Here is a 13,599-nt window from a genome sequence, read left to right as displayed (position 1 = left end):
GAGTTGCCTGGACTACATCCAATGTTGTCTGTGGTCATGCGCTTCCATCCCATCCTTCCCCACTGAAAGGTGGGACCCAAGCAAATGCTATCATGATGGATACAGACCTAAAGGCTGTCACAGGACCCTGCAGATCCCCTTCCCAGGCCCTTCTGTTACTGCCAGAGCCTAGGTGCTAGAAGGTGAGTTTTTTGAATTTGTTCTGAAATTCAAAGCTCAGTCTGTTTCAGCCAAATTACCTCACAAAGAAAAGGGACGCAGGCATGGAGAGGATCATTCCTGGGACTGGGCTCCCACACAAGGAGTGGGCCAGAGTGGGGGAAACGTTGGTGGGAGCTGGTCAAAGAGGCCCAGATGAGCCTCCAACCGATGAAGACTAAGGCAGAGTCTATCTGGGCCAGATTCAACCTCCCTTGGGACAACACTCACGCTAATTAAATACTAATCTCATGTGGTAGTAAGGAAGCAGGCACCAAAGCAGGGGACCTGGGGTACCCGAAGCAGGTGGAAGCAAGAACAACCTCATCGGTTGTTAGGCAAGCAACCCATGTTCATGTTATAGCTGTCTTTATACCCAACTTTGGTGTTAAGCCTGAGTTTAATAACAGGTTTCCTCATTAGGATCTCTTGTAAGCCATAGGACGCTCTTCCCAGGACCTGTGAGCAGGCTTAGGTCAGACAGGCTCAGCCAGACTGTAGTAAGTTTGAAGCTGTATAACCTCGCCAAGACTCAGTTTTCTTATCCTTTAAAATGGGTACAATCTTACTTCACTGAGAGAGGTAACTGAATCACATGATGTGTGCGTGTGTGTGTGTGTGTGTGTGTGTGTGTGTGTGTGTGTGAGAGAGAGAGAGAGAGAGAGAGAGAGAGAGAGAGAGAGAGAGAGAGAGAGGGAGAGAGGGAGAGAAACAAAACAAAATTTCTACTGCATAGGAAAACTTAATAGCCAGATAATCCTGGAATTCAGTACCTTAGGCATCCGACACACAGAGATTGGGACACTGCATTTGTGCCATGCTTGGCGCATATCAGCTCCTGGCCATGTCTTCGATGCTTCCTGTGTGTTGGGCAGCCCAGGTGGCATGCAGGGCACCTGGAGAAGTCACGGTGGCAGGAGCGAGAGGCAGCTGGTCACACGGCATCCACAGTCAGGAAGCAGAGGGAGACGAATGCTGATGCTCGGCTCACGTTCTCTTTCTGATACGGTCCAGGATTCAGTACATGAAACGGTGGTGAATTGTCTTACCTCAGCTAACCTAATAAAGACAATCCCTTGCAGGTGTGCCCAGAGGCTAACCTTGTCTGAGTAACCCCCTTCGTGGGTAGGTGTGAAGGCTGGTCTTCTAGGTGATTCCAGATCCTGTCAAGTTGACAACCAATGCCAGCCATTACATGACAGCCACAAAGCCCGCTGTGAGGTCTGCCATCAGAGAAGGGCAGTGACAGGGCCTGCGCATGCTGCTGCTCATCTCACAAACGGATTCTTACAGGAGGAGTGAAGATTTTCTCTTCTGGACCCTCCACTGAAGAGGACTCCAGCATTCCCGGTCCCCTGAGCTGTTGAATCTCTTCGTCCATGTCGAGCTGTGCCCGGCACTACCAGTTCACTCAGCCAACTTAAAAAATATTTCCTTTATTTGTTTTTGGAAGATTTTATTTTGTTGGCACGTGTGTCTGTGCACCACGTGCATGCAGTGCCTGTGGAGGCCAGAAGAGGGCGCTGGATCCCTTGAAACTGGAGTTAGAGGTGATTGTGAGCCCAGTGTGGATGTTAGGAATCAAACTCTGGTCCTCTGCAAGGGCAGCCAGTGCTCTTAACTGTCGAGACATCTCTCCAGCCCCCTCATTTGTTTTATTTTAAATACTGTGTATATGTGTCTATACACCACATGTGTAGGTGCCTCAGGAAGCCAGAGGATCCAGGTTTGATGCCCAGCACCCACATGAGATCTGCCTGCCTCTGCCTCCTGAGTGCTGGGACCAAAGATGTGCGCCACCACCGCCATCTCTTTTTTGTGATATAAAAAAACTTGATTGTGCAGTTTTTGAATGTGAACTTCGAATATGACAGTTGTGTGCAATAATGTCAACAGGTTAGAATGCATGGATGTGGCAGAATGGTCCAACAGTGGTCATCTACATGCTGGGGAAGCTGAGAACCTCAGTCTGTGAGGACAGATGCCTCAGCAGTTTCCATAGGACACTGAAAGACAGGGATTCCTGAATATCCACAGTGAAGGCTGGAGGAGTTGAGATGTCAGTGAGGATGGCATCAACATCTGGATAACTAACACATTCCCCGAAGGAAGGAAGGCAGGCAGACAGCATTTGGACCTCTTTAGATCTGAGATGCTAGAAGATGTTGTCTGCTTTGAGGGATGCTTTCCCATAGTTAATGCTTCTTGAAAGTATCCTCTCAGACCCTCTCAGACACATTTCCTCCAGACCCAGGCATGCTCACAATCAAGATTAACCACTATGCTGGGTAGTGGTGGTGCACGCCTTTAATCCCAGCACTTGGAAGGCAGAGGCAGGTGGATCTCTGTGAGTTGGAGTTCTAGGACAGCCAGGACTGTCACACAGAGAAACCCTGTCTAAAAAAACCAAACCCAAACCCCAAATAACAGACAAACAAACAAACAAACGAACAACCAGATTAACTGTTATAGCTATCATTCTCCCCAGAACCCAGGCTAGAAACCAGCCCTGGATTAGCGCTTGATCCGTTTTGTTTCTTTCTTCCTATATCAAAGCAACTTGCCTACATTGTAGCTACAGTCTGATCATGGGTGTTAGCACATACGTGTTTCATTGCAAAGGAGGCCGCCAGATTCATCCTCTGAACCACCGTGCTCAGTGTTCCTCTGGCTCCTGTCGTCATGGATTAGTTGGGCATTTAAAGATAGCCGGTAGAGCCGGGCGGTGGTGGCGCACGCCTTTAATCCCAGCACTCGGGAGGCAGAGCCAGGCGGATCTCTGTGAGTTCGAGGCCAGCCTGGGCTACCAAGTGAGTTCCAGGAGAGGCGCAAAGCTACACAGAGAAACCCTGTCTCGAAAAACCAAAAAAATAAATAAATAAATAAATAAAAAAAAATAAGATAGCCGGTAGTCCCAGTGACCACAGTTTCGGCTTTGCAGCCATTACCCATTTCCTTTCGGCACTCCTGCAGTTCTCACCTACCTTCTTGTTCTCGAATGTTCTGTGTTTGTTGTTTATGCTCCTTCTGCCAGGAGTGTCTCTGGTACTGGCCAGGGTAAGATCTGGGTATACTCTTCCTGTTTCCTTATTGATTTCTCCTGGGAACATCTGTCTGATTAATCACGGCACCAGCTAGTTTTGTGTTAACTTGACACAAGCTAGAGTTACCTGAAAGGAGGGAACCTCAACTTAGAAAATGCGCCTCTCTAAGACTGGGCTGCAGGCAGGCACGTAGGGCTTTTTCTCAATTAGTGATCGATGGAAGAAGGCCCAGCCCATTGTGGGGCCACCCCTGGACTGTGGTCCTGGGTGTTATAAGAAAATAGGTTGAGCTAGCAATGGGGACCAAGCCAGTCAGCAGCACCCCTTCAGAACCTCTGCAGCAGCTCCTGCCTCCTGGTTCCTGACCTGTTTGAGTTCCTGTCCTGACTTCCTTCAGTGATGGATGACAATGTGGAGGCGTAAACCAAATAAACCATTTCTTCCCCAAGTTGCTTTGGTCATGGTGTTTCATCACAGCAATAGTAACCTAACTAAGACAATCTCTTGTACATGAAGTTTTGCCTCAGCTTCTGATAACCCAACCTATGGCAGTTTGACAGAAGATGGACCCCAAAGTGGCACTATGAGGAGGTGTGGCCTTGTTGGAGGAAGTGTGTCACGGTGGGGTGGGCTTTGAGGTCTCTTTTGCTCCCCATCCTGATGATAATGGACTGAACCTCTGGAACTGTAAGCAAGCCACCTCAATTAAATGTTTTCTTTATAAGAGTTGCCATGGTCACGGTGTCTCTTCACAGCAATAAAAACCCAAATGAGACACAACCCAAGACACTAATGTGACAGAGACTTGAATAAAGCAGTGGAGGGTCTCATATGACATCTTCATTATTCTAAAGGATCCAGAATGTCATGTTATAGTCCACAGTCTTCAATACGTGCCTTCCTCTAGAGGTCAAAGAGGAAGCGCCACCACATTCCAGTCAGCCAAGAGAGATACAGAAAGGAAAGGGCCGCCTGGCATGGTGGGCACGCCTTTAATTTCAGCACTGGGAAGGCAGAGACAGGTACATCTCTGGGAGTGTGAGGTTAGCCTGGTCTACACAGTGAGTTCCAGGCTAGCCAGGGTTATAGAGTGAGAGCCTGACTCAAAACAAAATAGATAAAGTAAAAAAAGATAAATAAAGGAAAGAGCATGCCTTTCCCATTTGAGACTTCCAGGAAGCTGCACACCCTACTTCTCCATATTTTATCCAGAACTTGGTGATATGCAAGGGAGGTTGGGAAATACAGGGTTTTATTTTGGTTGATCAAGTACACAGCTAAAAATATAACTGAAGAAGAAGATGGAGCAGGTATCAGGAGTCAGCTAACAGTACTGGCTGCATCCTCCTCCTTAGCTCTACCAAGGTCTTTAAAACTCAGCACAGGCCGGGCGGTGGTGGCGCACGCCTTTAATCCCAGCACTCGGGAGGCAGAGCCAGGCGGATCTCTGTGAGTTCGAGGCCAGCCTGGGCTACCAAGTGAGTTCCAGGAAAGGCGCAAAGCTACACAGAGAAACCCTGTCTCGAAAAACCAAAAAACCAAAAAAAAAAAAAAAAAAAAAAAAACCTCAGCACAAATGATACTTTCTGCTCAGACCCTTCCTAGACCTTACAGTTAAGTTACCAGGTCCCGAGAGAGTGAACTCCAGCTCCATGATGGCCTGGGCTGTCCCAGGGCAACGAAGATTTTCTGTTCCGCTTTTAGAGTCTTCCTATGTATTATATCTACAGCCACGAGTTTCCTTAGAGCAGAGGGTGAGCCCCAAGGAATTTCTGATTTGAAACTTGACCTCTGCCAACCCCCATTTATCTGAGAGCGTTGGGTCAGAGTCTGATACCTGGCTCAAAGGTATGTTTTCTCTTTAAACCAGCTATGAAGTGTGCTCTGTCATCCAGACAAGAATTGATGTTTACAAAGTGCTTAAAATAAGTTCTAGCACACAGAGAGAGCTAGAGTAATGTTACAGACGTGTTTAAACCATTAGGTAGAATTGTATTGAACTTTATGTAAGGAAAGTGCTTTGCCTCCTCAGTAATTATTGTGAAACAAGGAGGAAACAGGAAGAGAAGGGAATGAAAGGGAAGAAATGGGGGAGGGAAGAGATGGGAAGGGAGGAGAGAAGGGAGACTTGTCTCCTCTGGGATGTTGGGTAGATCCTTTTACATAGGAAATCTCAACTTATTCCCAATTTATTTTATGAGACTAGTCTTTCTCTGATATTAAACCCAAACAAAAAAAAATAATCCAGGATAAAATAAGACTACAGTCCAAGATTTTTCATGAATACAAACAGAAAATCCTTCAGGTATTGGCAATTAGGATTCAGCAACACATAAGAACCATTAGATGGCATGACCAATGGAGGACACAATGCTTAATCAGTATTTAAATACTCATCCATGTATTTTACCATTCTCCTATGCTTTCTTTTAAAACTTTTATTTTAATCAAAAAATTAAAACCTTATTATAAAAACATAGCAAATAACAAGAAAACCACACACTGAAGTTGGCCAGACCCTGAAGACTAAACAACTCACCGAACTTCTATGCAGTTAGAAGGCAGGTGGTGGGAAATGGGCTGCATGGGAGTCTGCTCACTGGGGCATTTCCCCAGGGGCAGGAAACGGCATTGTGGATGTGAGACATGGGCTCTCTGGTGGCCAGGCATCAGCCCTGACATGCTTTCTCTTAAATGCCTTAGCGTCTCATGTTCTCAGTCTGTGCTGCTTTGGGTTGATTTCTGTGTGTTGTGTGATGTTTGGGGAGACTGACTCAGTCACCCATCCTAGGGCTGGGAGCCCAGGAGGGCGCAAGGAGGAAGTGGGAGGAGGGGAGGGGCATGGGGATTGGAGGAGAGTTTTGTGTACTAAATTGTGAAATGAACACCTGCTGATTCTCGGAAAAATAATTTATGACTAGGCACACAGCTATTGAGTCACTAGGTAGGATCAACAGGGACCCCTATCCTCAGGAAGCCCGGGGATCGTCCAGGCTCCTTGGTCTTTGGCTGTGGCCTCAGAAGCTGTGTTATCAATCTTCGCTTTAATTAATTTGCCATGCTCATGGTGACGCCTAGGGAGGGTGGAGAGGCACTGGCAGCTCCTTAGGTGAGGCTGAGAAACCTAGAGGGCGAAGTTGGGAGTGTTTCTCCATGGTGGATGGTGGGAAGTGGTGCTGTATGGGAGCCTGATCCCAGTCATGTTCCCAGGAGCAGAAACTGGCATTATTGCTATGAGACAGGGACTCTCTGAGGCCTAGCCATCAGTCCTGCACTGCTAAGAACAGTCCACACAATCATGCACATCTGGGGAGTTGAAGGTGTACAGATGTTGGGGGAGTGGGCTCAGGAAGTCCCAGGTAGCTGGTAGAAGTTGGTCAGAAGATCATGTTCACTTTTTTTTTTTTTTTTTTTTTTAGGTTTTTCGAGACAGGGTTTCTCTGTGTAGCTTTGCGCCTTTCCTGGAATTCACTTGGTAGCCCAGGCTGTCCTCGAACTCACAGAGATCCGCCTGGCTCTGCCTCCCGAGTGCTGGGATTAAAGGCGTGCGCCACCACCGCCCGGCTCATGTTCACTTTTTTTGTTGTTGTTATTTTTGTCTTTTTGAGACAGGTTTTCTCTGTGTAACAGCTCTGACTGTCCTGGAATTCACTCTGTAGACCAGACTGGCCTTGAACTCACAGAGATCTGTCTGCCTCTGCCTCCTGAGTGCTGGGGTTAAAAGCGTGCGCCACCACCGCCTGGCCACTTTCTTTGATCTTCTGTGGGGGACAGAACGTGTTGCTCTATCCCAGCATCACCCCCGTGGCCTAAAGGGTGTGAGAATCAGGATGGGCCACACAGGAGTGTTTAGGACGAGGTCTCTCCAGGATCCGGCACATGACAAGAAGTGTCCGGGAGAGCTGTGTCAGGGAAGAGAAGGAGGAAATGGCGTTACTACGGATGTTTGGCATGCTCCAAGCACACCACAGTGTCACAGCACATCACTGGGTGGGACTGCCACCTCTGTATGACAGGAGAGCACACACATGTCCTGAGAGTCCCAGTGTTCTCACTCTGTGACAACAGTGCCATGTCTGTGGGTCCTGTCACAGTAGGTCTGGCCGCCTTTCTCACAAGGCTTTGACCGCCAACCCAGGTGCTTCCTGATGTACCCCCATCCAAAGTCAGCTGTTCCTCTGCTCCCTCCCTCTCACCCACAAATCGCAGCTATACGATACCTATTTATTACCCTCGACTTAGGGAGTTTTCCCTTAACATAAAGAGATTGTTTTAGAGGCTGGGTTACGGCTCAGAGGCAGAGTGTTTGCCTCGCGTAGCTGAGGTCCTGGGTTTGATCTCTAGCACTGAGAAAATGTTTTTCTCACATTTTAGGCAAAGATACATGTACAAAGATACAAAGATACATGTCACAACACTTTCCCTGCGTATGTATGTATGTATGTATGTATGATGTATGTATGTATGTATGTATGTACGTGGTACACGCATGTGGATAGTAGGTGTCTTCTGCAGCAGCTCTCCATCTCATATATTGAGGTAAGAGCTCTCCTTTGAAATTAGAGCTTGCCAGTTTAGTTAGCTCAGCTCTCCCCAGGGATCCCACACAGGTGGGCCACCGCACCAGCCTGGCATTTTCATAGGTGCTGGGCATCTGAACTCCGAACTCATGCTTATGTGGCAAACACTTTACCCACTGAGCCATCTCTTCAGTCCTATCATCTGTCTATCTATCTATCTATCTATCTATCTATCTATCTATCTATCTATCTATCCATCCATGTATCCATCTATCTATCATCTGTCAATCAATCAATCAATCAATCAATCAATCATCCATCTCTATCTATCTATCAATCAATCAATCATCTATCTCTATCTATCTCAATATTAAAGAGGAGGGATCTGGGGACTATAGAGATGCTGAGTGGAGAAGAGTACTTCTCTTCTCTTCTAGAGAACCCGGATTTGGTTCCTAGCACGCATGTCAGGCAGCTAACCACCTATAATTTCATCTTCAGGAGACCAGCTGCTTCTGTTCTCTGCAGGTATCTTCACACGTAGTACACACACAGAGACACATGCATACACGTCAATAAAATAAGACTTTGTTAGGAGCATGGTATTAGGTCCTTGAACCCACAGATCCCCAGAAAAACCAGGAATTTTAAGCACACAAGATTGTCTTTCCGCTGGAAAGATGAAAAACCTGTTCTTCCATCCAGAAAGCTGAGAACTGGAAATGATTAACTGTCTGATGGTCTGTGTTATCTGTAGGGCCAGGCCATATCAAGCTCCTACAACCAGGACTGGAGGTGACTAGTAATCTAAATGACCCTGCTGGTCAGAGGCTCCCTAAACTCCTACAACAAGGACAAGAGGTGCCTAATAGCCCACATGACCTCTACACTGTCTGTATGCTGAGACCAGGCCAGACCTTTAGACCCTTAAGCTGGTACAGGTAGCCTTTCTCTAGAACCCATCTTCTTGGAGGCAATGACCTGTACCCTGAGTTGAGTTTCAATATAATTTGCTTCCTTATGCAATGGGGATTGTATTACACCAGGAAACTTTTTTCTCCATATTGTACTGTGCTTAAATATATTGGGAATAAACTACCTATTGTTAGACTCCCTGAAGCGCGATCCAGGTTGACAAAGTCAATCTCCACCAGGTTTTCATTCTTAACTCTTTGCACGGTTTGTTTCCCTGCCTGGACACTTACAGGGACCCTCCTCAAGTCTTTTTTTTTTTTTTTTTTTAAGGAACCATCTAAGTGTTCACTAATAGAAAAATAGTCACCAGGCGGTGGTGGTGTACACCTTAAAATCCCAGCACTCGGGAGGCAGAGGCAGGTGGGTCTCTGTGAGTTAGAGGCCAGCCTGGTCTACAGAGTGAGTTCCAGGAAAGGCGCAAAGCTACACAGAGAGACCCTGTCTCTAAACACGAGAGAGAGAGAGAGAGAGAGAGAGAGAGAGAGAGAGAGAGAGAGAGAGAGAGAGAGAGAGAGACATAGTAAAATAAACCAGGACGAGGTTCTCAGCCATTTTGGTCTCAGGACCTGTATATATTCTTTTTTAAATTTATTTTTATGACTTTTAATTGTGTGTAGGGATATGTGTGTCTGAATGTGTGTAGGTGCACATGAGTATGGATGCCTATGGAGATCAGAGCCATGGAATCTCCTGGAACTGGAGTTCTAAATGGTTATGAGCCACCTCATGTGGGTGCTGGAAACCAAACTTAGGCATTCTGGAAGAACAGCAAGTGCTCTTAACCTCTGAGTCATCTCTCCAGTGCCCATATATTCTTTTTTTTTTTTTGAGCCGAGGACCGAACCCAGGGCCTTGTGCTTGCTAGGCAAGCGCTCTACCACTGAGCTAAATCCCCAACCCAACACGTTCATATATTCTTAAAAAAAATTATTGACCACTCCTGGGTGCTTTTGTTCATTTGGGTTATATCTACTAACATTTACTGTAATAGAACTTAAAAGCTGAGAACATTTAAAAGGTTGTTCAATAAAAACAATACACTTATTGTATGCTCACATAAATAAGATTTTAAATGAAAAAGTAGTTATGTATTCTAAATAAAAAAAATGAGAAGAGTGCATTCATTGCTGTTGGATCCAGCCCGGCAGCTTGTGAATGCCATGTTAGTACTCTGCCCACGAACTAAAGCTGCAGTCTTCTATTTCCTTTTCACTCTAAAGCAGGGTCTCAGGATCTGTCTACGTTCCTTAGGCTGGCCGTGAACTCACTCTGTAGCCTAGGCTGTCTTTGAATTTGTGATGCTCCTGCCTCAGCCTCCAGACCAGTTGGGATTACAAGCTTGTGCCATCTGGCCTGGATCATTGTTACAGATATATAATATAAGACAACTAGACTATCATACCTACTTCTGACTTTATTCTGTTATGAAGTGCTGATTTTTAAATTTTATTTTTATATTATGTATATGAATGTTTTGCTTGCATATAAGTATGTGCATCTTGTGTGTGCCTGGTGCTCTCTGAGGTCAGAAGAGGGAACTGGATCATCTGGAACTGAAGTTATGGATGGTTGGAGCTGTCATATCAGTGCTGGGAATTGAACTCAGGTCTTCTGCAAAAGCGTCAGTGCTCTTAACCACTGAGCCATCATTCCAGCCCCATAATATATTATTTTAATGGGAGAACAATATATGAAGAGTGTAAGGCCTCAAACAAAGAGAAAAGAGAGGAGTGTTAACTTTTTCAGATAGTTATACATTTAAAAATGTTTAATAGTATATATTAATTATACATAGCAATGGGTTTCCTGATGACATTTCATACATGTATATAATGTAGTTTGGTCACAGTCTCCTTTCATTGCTGTCTCGTCCCCCTTCTTATGATTCCCTTCCTCTTTACCATTAGCCCCCTTCTGAGGTATTTTTTTCTTTTTTCTTTCTCTTGTTATGATGACCTAATACATTTTATTTGGGTTGCTTGTGAGAGTATGGGTGAAAGGTTCTTTACAGGAGCACTTTATCAGCGGCTACACGCTGAAGAAAATGCCTCTCTCAGCCCAGCAATCTTGGACCTGTGAGCCCTCCCGTTAGCGACAGCTAACTGCCCATAAATCCTCAGAGAGAGGAAGGTCCTCAGGAATCCCTTCCTATTCCATGACAGGGTGTTGACAGGCTCCCAGCTGCTATGAGCTGTATAACATACCATCTCATCCTCTGGCCTTTACAGTCTCTCCATCCTCTCTCCAGTGATGTTTCCTGAGCCTTGGAGGAGGTGATACAGATGTCCCATTTGTGGCTGAGAATTCAACAGTCACTTATTCTCAGCGGTTTGACCAGTTATGAGTCTCTGCAGTTACTGCTGTCCACTGCAAAAAGAGAGGCTTCACTATCAAAATTATTTAGAAGGCCATTTGATGGGCACATCATATCCATTTAGCAAAACGACAGATGTAGCTTCCCTAGCAGGGCCTATGACCTCTTCAACCACGGGCTTTTGATGAGGTTTCCAGTATTAGATCTGAATTTTCTCCTGTAAGATGGGCTTCAGTTTAAAGCAGAAAGTCGGTGGTGGTTACCCCCATATCAGACCTGCCCCGCTACACCAGTGCGTACACCTTGCCGGGCAGGTAGGTCAGTACTGTTGCAAATGAAGTCCATAGCTAAGTAAAACTGTCCACCCCCATGAGGGCTAGCCACTGGGGAAAGAGTTTCCGATTTACTTCTACCTTGATTTCCCCATATCCTGTGTCTAGAGGTGGTGGCGTCATCAGTCACAGGATCATACCACCATCTAGGGCTGCTGGGCAAACAATGGCAGTGACAAAGGAGTATTGTTTGATACCGTGTCCAAATGTGACCTTTGGTAGTTTTTAAAAGGTTAGTTGCAATGTGGAATCTGAAACAATATTAATGAGTATGTTTGGAGTCTACGATCTTAAAATGCTATTGGTCTGCCATATGGTTTGAGTAAATTCATATTTCATACATGCACGATTCTATGGTATCACACATCGGTTATCTGGGAAATTTTGTTTCACTGAGGTATACAGGTCTACGTGTTGATACAGTTCATTGTTCAATGTTCAAAAAATAACATTTTTTCCACATTGCTCTCATTAGTAAACTCAGTGTCAGGAAAATGTCAAATTTTTTCACAACTTATTTTTTTTTTTTGCTGGAAAGTTCAGATATTATCATTGACAGGTACTGTTGCAGCTATTTTTACTTGAAGTGACATTCTCCGCATTTCTGAGGAAGTGTCTGCCAAATACCCAAATCTGAATAATCACAGTGTGTCATTCTTTTCAATGAAGCTAGTCTTATGTGAGCAAACATGGTAGTTTAGCCCATATCACAGATAACTGCAAATAATTTCTTGAAGAAAGCCATTGCAGAAAAAAAAAGTACGCAGCAGACTGTTTCATGTGCCATTCCTGTTTCTTCACAAAGAATGTTAAAAAGATGTACCCTCAAGAATCAGAGGTGAAGGAATAGCCTAAGAGACTTTCTCTTAGCTGCAGGCATACGGCAACAAGGGACAGAGTAACCATGGGGAGTTTTTGTCTCTACCTTGTATCCTAAGTGCCGGCAGCTTTACCCACTAGCCCTTTGGTGTCACTGGTGGAAATATTGAAACTATTGTCCAAGAATCCAAACCCAAAACACTGGTCCAAATGAGAGAGAGAGAGAGAGAGAGAGAGAGAGAGAGAGAGAGAGAGAGAGAGAGAGAGAGAACCTAAAACACTTGTCTATCCAACTTCACTACCACTTGGATTTCTTGCCAAGTCACCTAAACAAGACCTGGATAATGACGAGGTGTCATCATAACGTGAAAGGGGCAAATCTCACCAGGCTCCACCCCTAGTGAAGAGCTACAAGCAATCATTGATGGCTGAGAGGAGGAGAATCAGTCTGATCCAGGGATGAGCACCCTGATAGGTTATCCAGTCCCAAAAAGGCAACCCTAAACACATGTACATGAGCAGCACTAAGTGGATTCTCTCTCTCATATGATATATGGAAAGGGGTGGAAAAGATATAAACACAGTACTCATGTATGAAAATCTCAAAGGATTTAAATATGAAGTGTTCAGATGAGAGAAGATGTTTTTATGAGTACTGCATGCTGTTTTTGAGAGGCTACGAAGAAGCACACAGTCCTTATGCATGGAAGCTGAAAAGCAGAGATCAATGCAGACTTCATGCTTGCAGCTGCGTCCTTAATTTGACAAGTGACTGTATCGTTGCAAAGTGGCATCACATGGCTCCAGATTTCATTCACTGCATTCGGTGCAGTCAAGCTTTGTTATCCGTGAGTCGTTGTGGGTTTCTCCAGCTGAAGTGGTGTGATAACTTACCCAGGAACAGGTTCCGTAACTTTTCCACTTTTCCCTTGAAAAGCTGACAATGTTTAGCTTTCAAAAAGTGTATCATATCTACATTTAAGGTAACGGATTCGATTTTCTCTAAAATTGCCATGTCTCAAAATGATGCTGTGGCTTGCCCAGACCTACTCAATACTCTTTGCTCTGTAGGTATAATAGCATATACTGCTAATACCCACATAAATGGGGCAAGCAGAGTTCATATTTTTGCTTTTTATTTATTTAGTTTTGCAATTTCTTTGTAGGGTATCCCTCCATTCTTCTAGTCGGAGAACTCTCTGGAATGTCGGTTTCATCTTCTCTCAGTATGCTCAGACGTGGGTGAGGTAGCTGTGTACTGAGAAGCAAAAGTCGAACATCTTTCTTAAGCCACTCCAGATCCTGAAATGGTTTTACATGTTAGAATAAAGTATTATACTTTAAAATAGTCTTAGATAAAGTTATAAAGTTTCTAAGGGTTTATTCTGCAGAATAAG

The sequence above is a fragment of the Peromyscus californicus genome, unplaced genomic scaffold (assembly GCF_007827085.1).
Source record: "Peromyscus californicus insignis strain IS unplaced genomic scaffold, ASM782708v3 Scaffold_12__1_contigs__length_115047231, whole genome shotgun sequence".
Lineage (NCBI taxonomy): Eukaryota > Metazoa > Chordata > Mammalia > Rodentia > Cricetidae > Peromyscus > Peromyscus californicus.
This window is presented reverse-complemented; position numbering follows the sequence as displayed.